Below are 9,137 nucleotides of genomic sequence, written 5' to 3'. Positions count from 1 at the left end.
TCATGTCGATGTGACGAACTGGAAAGGAGTTATGGCAATAAAACGATTTTCTTTCTTCCTTTTCTTTGGGGGTGGGGGGTGGGGGCCTACAGCCTGGGCCTTGGCCCAGTTTAGCTGAGAATTTTATCAGGTGATCAGAAGGTCATAGCCCATCATCCCTGTAATTTTAGTTAAAATCGCACCAGTACTTATCGCGTCAAGTTGCTAACAGACAGACAGACAGACAGACAAACAGACAGAAAGACAGACAAAGAAACAAACAGACAAACCGAGTGCAAACAATACCCATCCCGGAGCCCATCCAGGACTGGGACGGGTAATAACGAACAAAACGATATTAGTCATCCGTATTCAAAAATAAATCGGTAAGGAAGTGGTGTTAGAAAGTTTGCTTAACCAACAAGAGTAAGATCACTGGTGGTCTAGAGAGCTAAGGCGCTCCAACCAGATAAATTGTCTCATCAAGTGCTGTTTACTACGCTGGGTGGTAACCATATCGCCAACTAGATGCCTGGTGGTCAGGTGGATTAAGGCGCTCAACCAGGCCTATTTGCGTTTGCATCAGAAGTATGATTGAGGTTTACGCCTCACATAATGTTACTCAGGAGCAAGGCACTGGTCACTGTTGCTTAAATATAGATATTTAATAGCCTAGCCCTTCTAATATGGCATAAAGTAGTAGTAGTGGTAGTAGCAGTTGCAGCAGCAGTAGCAGCAACAGTAGTAGTAGTAGTAGTAGTAGTAGTAGTAGTAGTGGCAGTACCAGTTGCAGCAGCAGTAGTAGTAGTAGTAGTAGTAGTGGTGGTGGTGGTTGTGTTGGTGGTTGTGGTGGTAGTGATGATGATAGTATTGGTAGTTGTAGTAGTACTAGTAGTCGCAGTGGTAGTAGTAGTAATAGTGCTAGTAGTTGCAGTAGTAATAGTGCTAGTAGTACCGATATATATATATATATATATATATATATATATATATATATATATATATATATATATATATATATATATATATATATATATATATATATATAGTCCGGAAGTACAGCAGTGTGTGATTGAATGGAAGGAGGTGTCATCGAGACTGATGTGGGTGAAAGCGATATTTGAACGTGAGTTGTGGGTATTTGTGAGTGCATATGGGCCTGGTAGTGAAAGGGATGAAGAAGAGAGGAAGTCTTTCTGGAATGATGCTGATGAGTGTCTGCACAGTTTTGGCGCGAATGTGAATGTGGTAATGATGGGAGATCTGAATGCTAGAGTGGGAAATGTAGCAGTTGAAGGCGTAGTTGGTATGCATGGTGTGCCTGGAAGAAATGAAAATGGAGAACGAATGATAGCGATGAGTGTTGAGCGAGAGATGGTGATTGGAAATACGCTGTTTGAGAAGAAAGATATTTATAAGTATACATGGGTGAGACAGGAGGGTGGAAGGGTTGTTGATAGAGCTTTGATGGACTATGTGGTTGTGTCCAGGAATGTAATAGGAAGATTGTTGGATGTGAGAGTTCTGAGAGGGGAGGGTGGAGGTATGTCTGACCACTACCTGGTGGAGGGAAAGTTAAGAGTAGGTAAGAGATGGGTGAGAGCTAGGAGGGTTAAGTGTGGCAGGGAGGTTTTGAAAGTGAGTGAGTTGGATAAAAGAGAGAAAAAGATAGAGTATCAGGAGAAATTGAAAGATGAGTGGAACGCAGTGAAAGATCAGGAAAATGGCAGTGTGGAGGAGGAATGGCAGTTATTTAAGAGTGCTGTGGCGGGGCATGCAGAAGAAGTGTGTGGTGTGAGACGTGTGGGTGGTGGTATAAGAAAAGGAAGTGAATGGTGGTGCGAGGAAGTAAGTATGGCTGTGGCTGAGAAGAGACGTGCATATGAAGTGTGGCTGCAGAGGAAGGATGAGATGTCATATAAAAGGTATAAGGAAAAGAGGAATAGGGCGAGAAGGGCTGTGCTTGATGCTAAAGTGGCAGCAGATTAGAGGTGGGGTAGGCGGCTGACAGAGAATTTTCAACAGAATAAGAAAATGTTTTGGCATTAGGTGAAAAGGGTGCGAAAGGGAGAGTCTGGGAAGGAAGAACGAGTAAAAGCAGAGGATGGAAGGATGTTAATTGAGATGGATGCAGTAAGGAAGAGATGGGCAGAGTATTTTGAAAGATTGTTAAATGTAGAGGAGGAAAAGGTGGCTGAGATTGCGGCGGATGGAAGGGTGCAAGGAATAAATGTGTTGGGAGAGTTGAATGATTCTTTGATCACGAAGGAGGAAGTGGAGAAGGCAGTAAAGGAGATGAAAACAGGGAAAGCTGCAGGTATGGATGGGTGTGCTGTGGAATGCCTTAAGGGTGGTGGAGTGACTATTGTTGACTGGTTAGTAAGACTGTTGAATGTGTGCTTTGTGAAAGGCATGGTGCCAATTGACTGGGCAAGTGCTTGTGTGGTCCCGTTGTATAAAGGCAAGGGTGATAAGTATGAATGTACTAGCTTTAGGGGTATAAGTCTGTTGAGTGTTGTAGGTAAGGTGTATGGTAGAGTGTTAATTATGAGAGTTAGAGAGGGTACAGAGGGAGTGATTGGTGATGAGCAGTGTGGCTTTAGGAGAGGGAGGGGATGCGTGGATCAGGTGTTTGCGGTGAGACAAGTGTGTGAAAAGTATTTAGCGAAAGGCAAGGATGTGTTTTGGGCATTTATGGATTTAGAGAAAGCGTATGATAGAATTGATAGGGAGGCTTTGTGGACTGTTTTAAGATTGTATGGACTTGATGGTAGGTTACTAAAAGGGGTGAAAAGTTTTTATGTAAATAGTAGAGCGTGTGTAAGAGTGGGAAATGCTGTGAGTGATTGGTTTCCCGTGAGAGTGGGGCTGCGACAGGGATGTGTGATATCGCCTTGGTTGTTTAATATTTACATGGATGGTGTTGTAAGCGAGGTGAATGCAAGAGTTTTAGGTGGAGGTCTGAGTCTGGTGAATGTTGATGGTGGAGAGTGGAATCTGAAGCAGCTACTGTTTGCAGATGATACTGCACTGGTGGCTGATTCAGAGGAGAGATTGAGACAGTTGGTAGAGGAGTTTGGAAGGGTGTGTGAAAGCAGGAAATTGAAAGTAAATGAGAATAAGAGTAAAATGATGAAGTGTACGAGGTTGGTAGATGGTAGGGGGATGAATATAGTTTTGAATGGCGAGTTGCTTGAGGAGGTAGAGTATTTTAAATATCTAGGGTCACATGTTGCTGTGGATGGAAGAATAGATGCAGAAGTGAAGTTTAGAATGAATGAAGTAGGAAAGGTGCTGGGAGGAATGAAAAAAGTGTTTAGATGTCGTTTGCTTAGAATGGATGTAAAGAGAAGGCTGTATGAGGGTGTTGTGGTACCGACTGCTTTATATGGGGCTGAAACATGGAATATGGGTGTAGCAGAGAGGAAAAGTTTGAATGTAATGGAGATGAGGTAACTGAGGAGTATGTGTGGAGTGACACGTATGGATCGAGTGCTAAATGATGAAGTGCGAAGGAGAACTGGAGTTGTTCGGGAGATGGCTGGTAGAGTTGAGCAGACGGTGTTGCGATGGTTTGGGCATACGGAGAGAATGGATAATGAGCGATTGGTGAAAAAGATAACTAGATCTGATGTGAGAGGTGTAAGGCTGAGAGGAAGACCACGAATAGGATGGATGGACAGTGCAAAGAGAGCGCTGGATGTGAGAGGGATGTCTGTTGAGCAAGGAAGAGTGGTTGTGCGTGACAGAAATAAATGGAGAGAAATTGTGAATGAATAAGTGATGACGCAGCCCTGAGGGGACATTCTCCCGCATTTGGTCTGATCAGCTAGTCAGGTCAGGTGCGGGTAAGGGGATGAGTCTGTTATGAGTGTTAGGGGTAAACCAGCTCTGCTGTCGGGCCCTGCTGCGGATGTCACTGATTGCATTGCGCAGTTGACCCTTGTGCGGTGTGGTGCGGTGAGGATCTGTCCGTTCTCCCCTTTGGGGCTAAGATGCGAATGAATGTGTTTGAATGGATGAGTAAATGGGGAGTGTGTCGTCCCGTCTCGGCTACCTCCCTTTCCTTGGGGGAAGCAGCCTAGTTATATATATATATATATATATATATATATATATATATATATATATATATATATATATGTATATCTATCTATTTCTATAGCCCAACGCCCTAATCCCGCAAAGGGTGGCCGCAGACAAAACGCCTCCAAGTCGCTCTGTCACCCACCATTTGACTACCCTCCAGCCAACTCACACCCCCCTCCCTCATGTACCTCTCAACTCCATCCCTCCACCTTATCCTCGGTCTACCTCTTTCTCTCCCTCCCTCCACCTCACCTACATACACCCTCTTAGTCAGTCTTTCATTCTCCATTCTCTTCACATGTCCAAACCACCTCAGTGTATTTCTCCTAATCTTCTCAACCACATCCACATCCACCCCACATCGTTCCTTCACTTCTTCATTCGTCACCCTGTCCCTCCACGTCACTCCACATGCTCCTTTCAAGTAACTCATTTCCACTACTCTCACTCTTGACTTGTTCCCCTCTTGCAAGGTCCATGCCTCGCTTCCATACTTCAGGGTAGGGATCACAATACTATCATGCAGTGACTTCTTAACTTCCATACTCACCTCCCTATTTCTCATCACTGCTTTTAGTGTACCAACGATCTTCCTTCCCTGCTGTACCCTTTCACGCACTTCATCCCCCAAAGTTCCATCCTTACTCATCACACTACCCAAGTACTTTAATGCACTCACATTCTCCATATCCTCACCATCCAACCTCACTGCACACTCTGTGACTTCATTCCTCTCAAACACCATAACTTTACTTTTGTTTACATTAACTTTCAGATTCCTCCTCCTACACACTGTCCCAAATTCATTCACCAAACCTTGCAACTCCCATTCATCTTCACTCAAAAGTACTGTATCATCAGCAAACAGCAACACCGGAAGCTTCCAAATTTCACCCTCATTCATTAGAGCCACCCCCACATCCACTGCCCTACCCTGCACCTCCTTTACATCCCCATCCATGTATATATTAAACAGCCATGGAGACATCAAACAACCCTGTTTCAGTCCCACATTGAGATCAAAGAACTCACTCAGCTCACCATCCACTCGCACCGTAACCCTAGCTCCCTCGTACATACTCTTCACAGCACTCAACAATTTCCCCTCCACTCCATATATTCTTAATACCTTCCACATACGTTGCCTATCTATTCTGTCATAAGCTTTCTTCAAGTCCATGAAGGCAGCATACACTTTCCTTCTCTTCTCTAGATACTTCTCCACTAAACATCTTAGAACAAATATCTGATCTACACACCCTTTTCCCTTCCTAAATCCCCCTTGTTCTTCTCCAACTAGCTCCTCTGTCATATGCCTAACCCTATCAATGAGTATTCTACCATATGTTTTACCAGTCACACTAAGTAGGCAAATACCCCTATGGTTACCACATACTTCTCTCTCTCCTTTTCCTTTGTATAAAGGAACAATTATACCTGATTTCCAGTCCTCTGGAACCCTTCCCTCTTCCCAAGCCAATCTACACAACTTCCATATCCACTCCACAACAATCTCACCCCCATACCTAAGCATTTCAGCACACACTCCATCAATTCCTGGGGCCTTTCCCAACTTAATATTCTTCATCGCATCCACTACTTCCGCCCTACTGATCTCTTCCTCCCTCCTCTAATCTCTTCTTCTCCCAGCCATTCCCCAACCACTTATACTTGCACTGCTCTCACTCTCCATATTCAACAAATCCTCAAAGTGCTCCTTCCATCTCCTCAGTTTCTCTCTCTTCTCCACCAACAATCTATTATTCCTATCTTTCACTCCCCTACTATTTCCCCTTTCACACTGCCTTACTTTCTTTACCTCCTTCCAAAACAATTTCTTACTCTCCCTCCATTTCACACTCAGATTCCTCCCAAACTCCTCATCCACTTTCTTTTTACTCTCCTTCACCGGTCTCTTAACCTCCCTTCTCCTGCTCACATATACCTCTCTCTTCTCTCTCTCATCTTCTCCCCTACCTCTACTCGCTAACCATTCACTATATGCCTTCTTCTTATGTTCAACAGCTCGTTTCACCTCATCATTCCACCATGCTGTCCCTTGCACACCCTTGCATCTCCTCCTCACTCCACAAACCGCCTCACACGCTGCGCCTATCTCTTCCGTGAATATCTTACATACGTCTTCCACCCCTTCCATCTGCTCTAGCTCATACCTTCCCAGTCTTTCTTCCACTATGCTCTTATACTCTGTCATTTTCTCACTATCTTGCAATTTCTCCACTCTTCTCACAGGAGTTGCTTCCTCCTGTCTTCCCCTTCGTCTCCTCAACCACTTTCTTTGCAGCTCTACCTTGGCCATCACTAATTGATGGTCCAAGACTCCATTCCCCCACCCTCTCCACACTCTTGCATCCAACACTTGTCTTCTCATTCGCTCATCCACACACACGTAGTCTATCATTGCCTTTCGTTCAACAAGTTCACCATCCATCCTCCTCATTACTCTCCATGTATACCGGTGGATCATCTTATGCCGAAAGTAGGTGTTGGCTATTGCCAACCCCTTACAAGCACAGATGTCCACCAAAGCACTTCCATTCCCATCTACGTCAGCTGGCACACCCCACTGACCAACCACTCCATCCACTCGTACATTCCCAACTTTGCCACTCATGTCTCCAATCAACAGCACTCTCGCTCCTCTCAAACTTGTCCATACACGCTTCTACACTCGCCCAAAACTCATCTTTCACTCTTGCCACTCGATCCTCTGTCGGGGCATACACACATACAATCGCCCACGCTTGTATACCTACTTTCATCCCCACCCATACAATCCTTGCACCCACTGTTCCATACTCTCTTATATTCTCCTTCCACTTCTTGCTTATCATCAGACATACTCCCTCTCTTGCCCTCTCATTTTCATTGACTCCCGCACATATACCTAAACCATATTCCCATTTTCTCACCCTTTCACCTTTCCATTTAGTTTCAGTCAATCCACATATATCCACTTTTGCATCCTCAAGCACCTGAACAATCTCTCTCTTTTTCACTTCATCATTCACTCCTCTCACATTCCACGTTCCCACCCTAAGAATGTCCTTCGTCCGTTCCTTAGTCGTCAACGTATGGTCCGTCCGGGTCCGAGGCGCTTTGTTCGCTTTTTTAGTTAGTTCTTTTTACGGGGTGGGGCACTAACCCACCACCAACCCTTTTAGTCGCCTCGTACGACAAGCAGGGATACTGGGGGTGTATTCTTGAAACCCCCCTACCCCCAGGGGGAAGTGAATTGGGTGAGGGTAGCCAAGTGGTGGGTGACAGAGCGACTTGGAGGTGTTTTGTCTGCAGCCACCCTTGACGGAATTAGGGCGTCGAGCTGTAGATAGATATAGATAGATAGATAGATTATTATTGTTTTTATTATTATAATTATAATTAGTAGTAGTAGTAGTAGTAGTAGTCTCCTGTTGTGTGCAAGATGTATGCCAGTCATTGTGTTTCCTAGTACTCCCATTCACCTGAAGGTAATCATCTTACCTGTAATAATAATACACCAATCACCTCCACCAGGCTTTTCACCTTAGCAGTATTTCCCAGCCTCCCTTAGCAGTTTTTCCCAGCCTCCTATCACCCACTTTAGGCCCAGTAAAATGTTGTGTTAGGTGGAATATAGAGTTGTTCCCAGCATGAGGGGGTGTAGGTTAGTGTGCCCTGCTGCTGTGTGAGCAATATATGTGCAATATACTCGTACTGATAATGGTTGCAAGTGTTTATGTGTATATATATATGTGTGTGTGTGTGTGTGTGTGTGTGTGTGTGTGTGTGTGTGTGTGTGTGTGTGTGTGTGTGTGTGTGTGTGTGTGTGTGTGTGTGTGTGTGTGTGTGTGTGTGTGTGTGTGTGTGTAGGAGAATTTTGCGTCATAGGTTACATTCAGCTTATGGATAATATCAATTAACGTACTCTGCATCTGCTACAAATATATTTGCAACTATGTATGCACCGTGTGCGCAACAAACACAGAATGGTGTACATATGTACACATGTGCCATAGGTTAGTACTGTAGGTTAAATTTAGCTGATACATAATGCCGTTTAGCGTACTACATCTCTATAACAGCCTGGTTGGACCTGTGACACCGCGTGAAGGCCTCCAACCAGTATCATCTTAAAGTTAAAAGATTCTACCGAGGGTGTATGAGTGAGGTGAATGGGGGAGAGGGAGGGGGAGACCGAGGATGAGATGGAGGGAAGGAGTGGAGAGGTATATAAGAGAGGGAGGTGTAAGTTGAAGGGAGAGCAGCGAAATGGCAGGGGACAGGGCGATATGGAGGCGATGAGGCTGTGGCCACCCGTAAAGGGATTAAGTCATCTGGCTATAGATAGATAGATAGATAGGTAGGTAGATAGATAGACTGAGAGATAGACAGATAGATAAATTAAGAGATAGATGGATTCGTGGATAGAGATGCAGATAATTAAAAGTAGATATAGAAAGATAGATAGATAGATAGACAGAGATATAGAAGGATATAGATAGATAGATATAGATAGATAAGATAGATAGATATAGATAGATAGATATAAGGATTAAATGGGATAAGCGGAAAGAGGGAGAAAGTTAAAAGGACCCAGGCGAGCAAAAAGACGTAGATAGATAGATAGATAGATAAAGATAGATACAAAAAAATCAATAAAGAGGAAGACTGAGATAGAAGAGGGAAATACAGCAACAGATAGATAACTACAGACTGATAGATAGATAGATACGTGGGTCGATAGATAGATGGGGAGAGAGACAGGATACAATCTCAGTGTGTTGACTAATTTGGGATAACACGAGAGAGAGAGAGAGAGAGAGAGAGAGAGAGAGAGAGAGAGAGAGAGAGAGAGGTACAGCATTCCTCCACGCAACAAATGGCCCCACACACCTCATGTCATTAACTGTATTGTGTGTGTGTGTGTTTGTGTGTGTGTGTGTGTGTGTGTGTGTGTGTGTTTCATGCAAGGAAGAAGGAACCAAAGGCCTTCAGTGTCATCTGGTTTTTAATATATGGGAGAGGGGGTGTAAGTTGGGGGGAGGGCAGTGAAATGGCAGGGGATT

The sequence above is a fragment of the Coenobita brevimanus genome, chromosome 95, assembly GCF_032717465.1.
Source record: "Coenobita brevimanus isolate Jiangsu-jjx chromosome 95, ASM3271746v2, whole genome shotgun sequence".
NCBI lineage: Eukaryota > Metazoa > Arthropoda > Malacostraca > Decapoda > Coenobitidae > Coenobita > Coenobita brevimanus.
Note: the sequence above shows the minus strand (reverse complement) of the source record.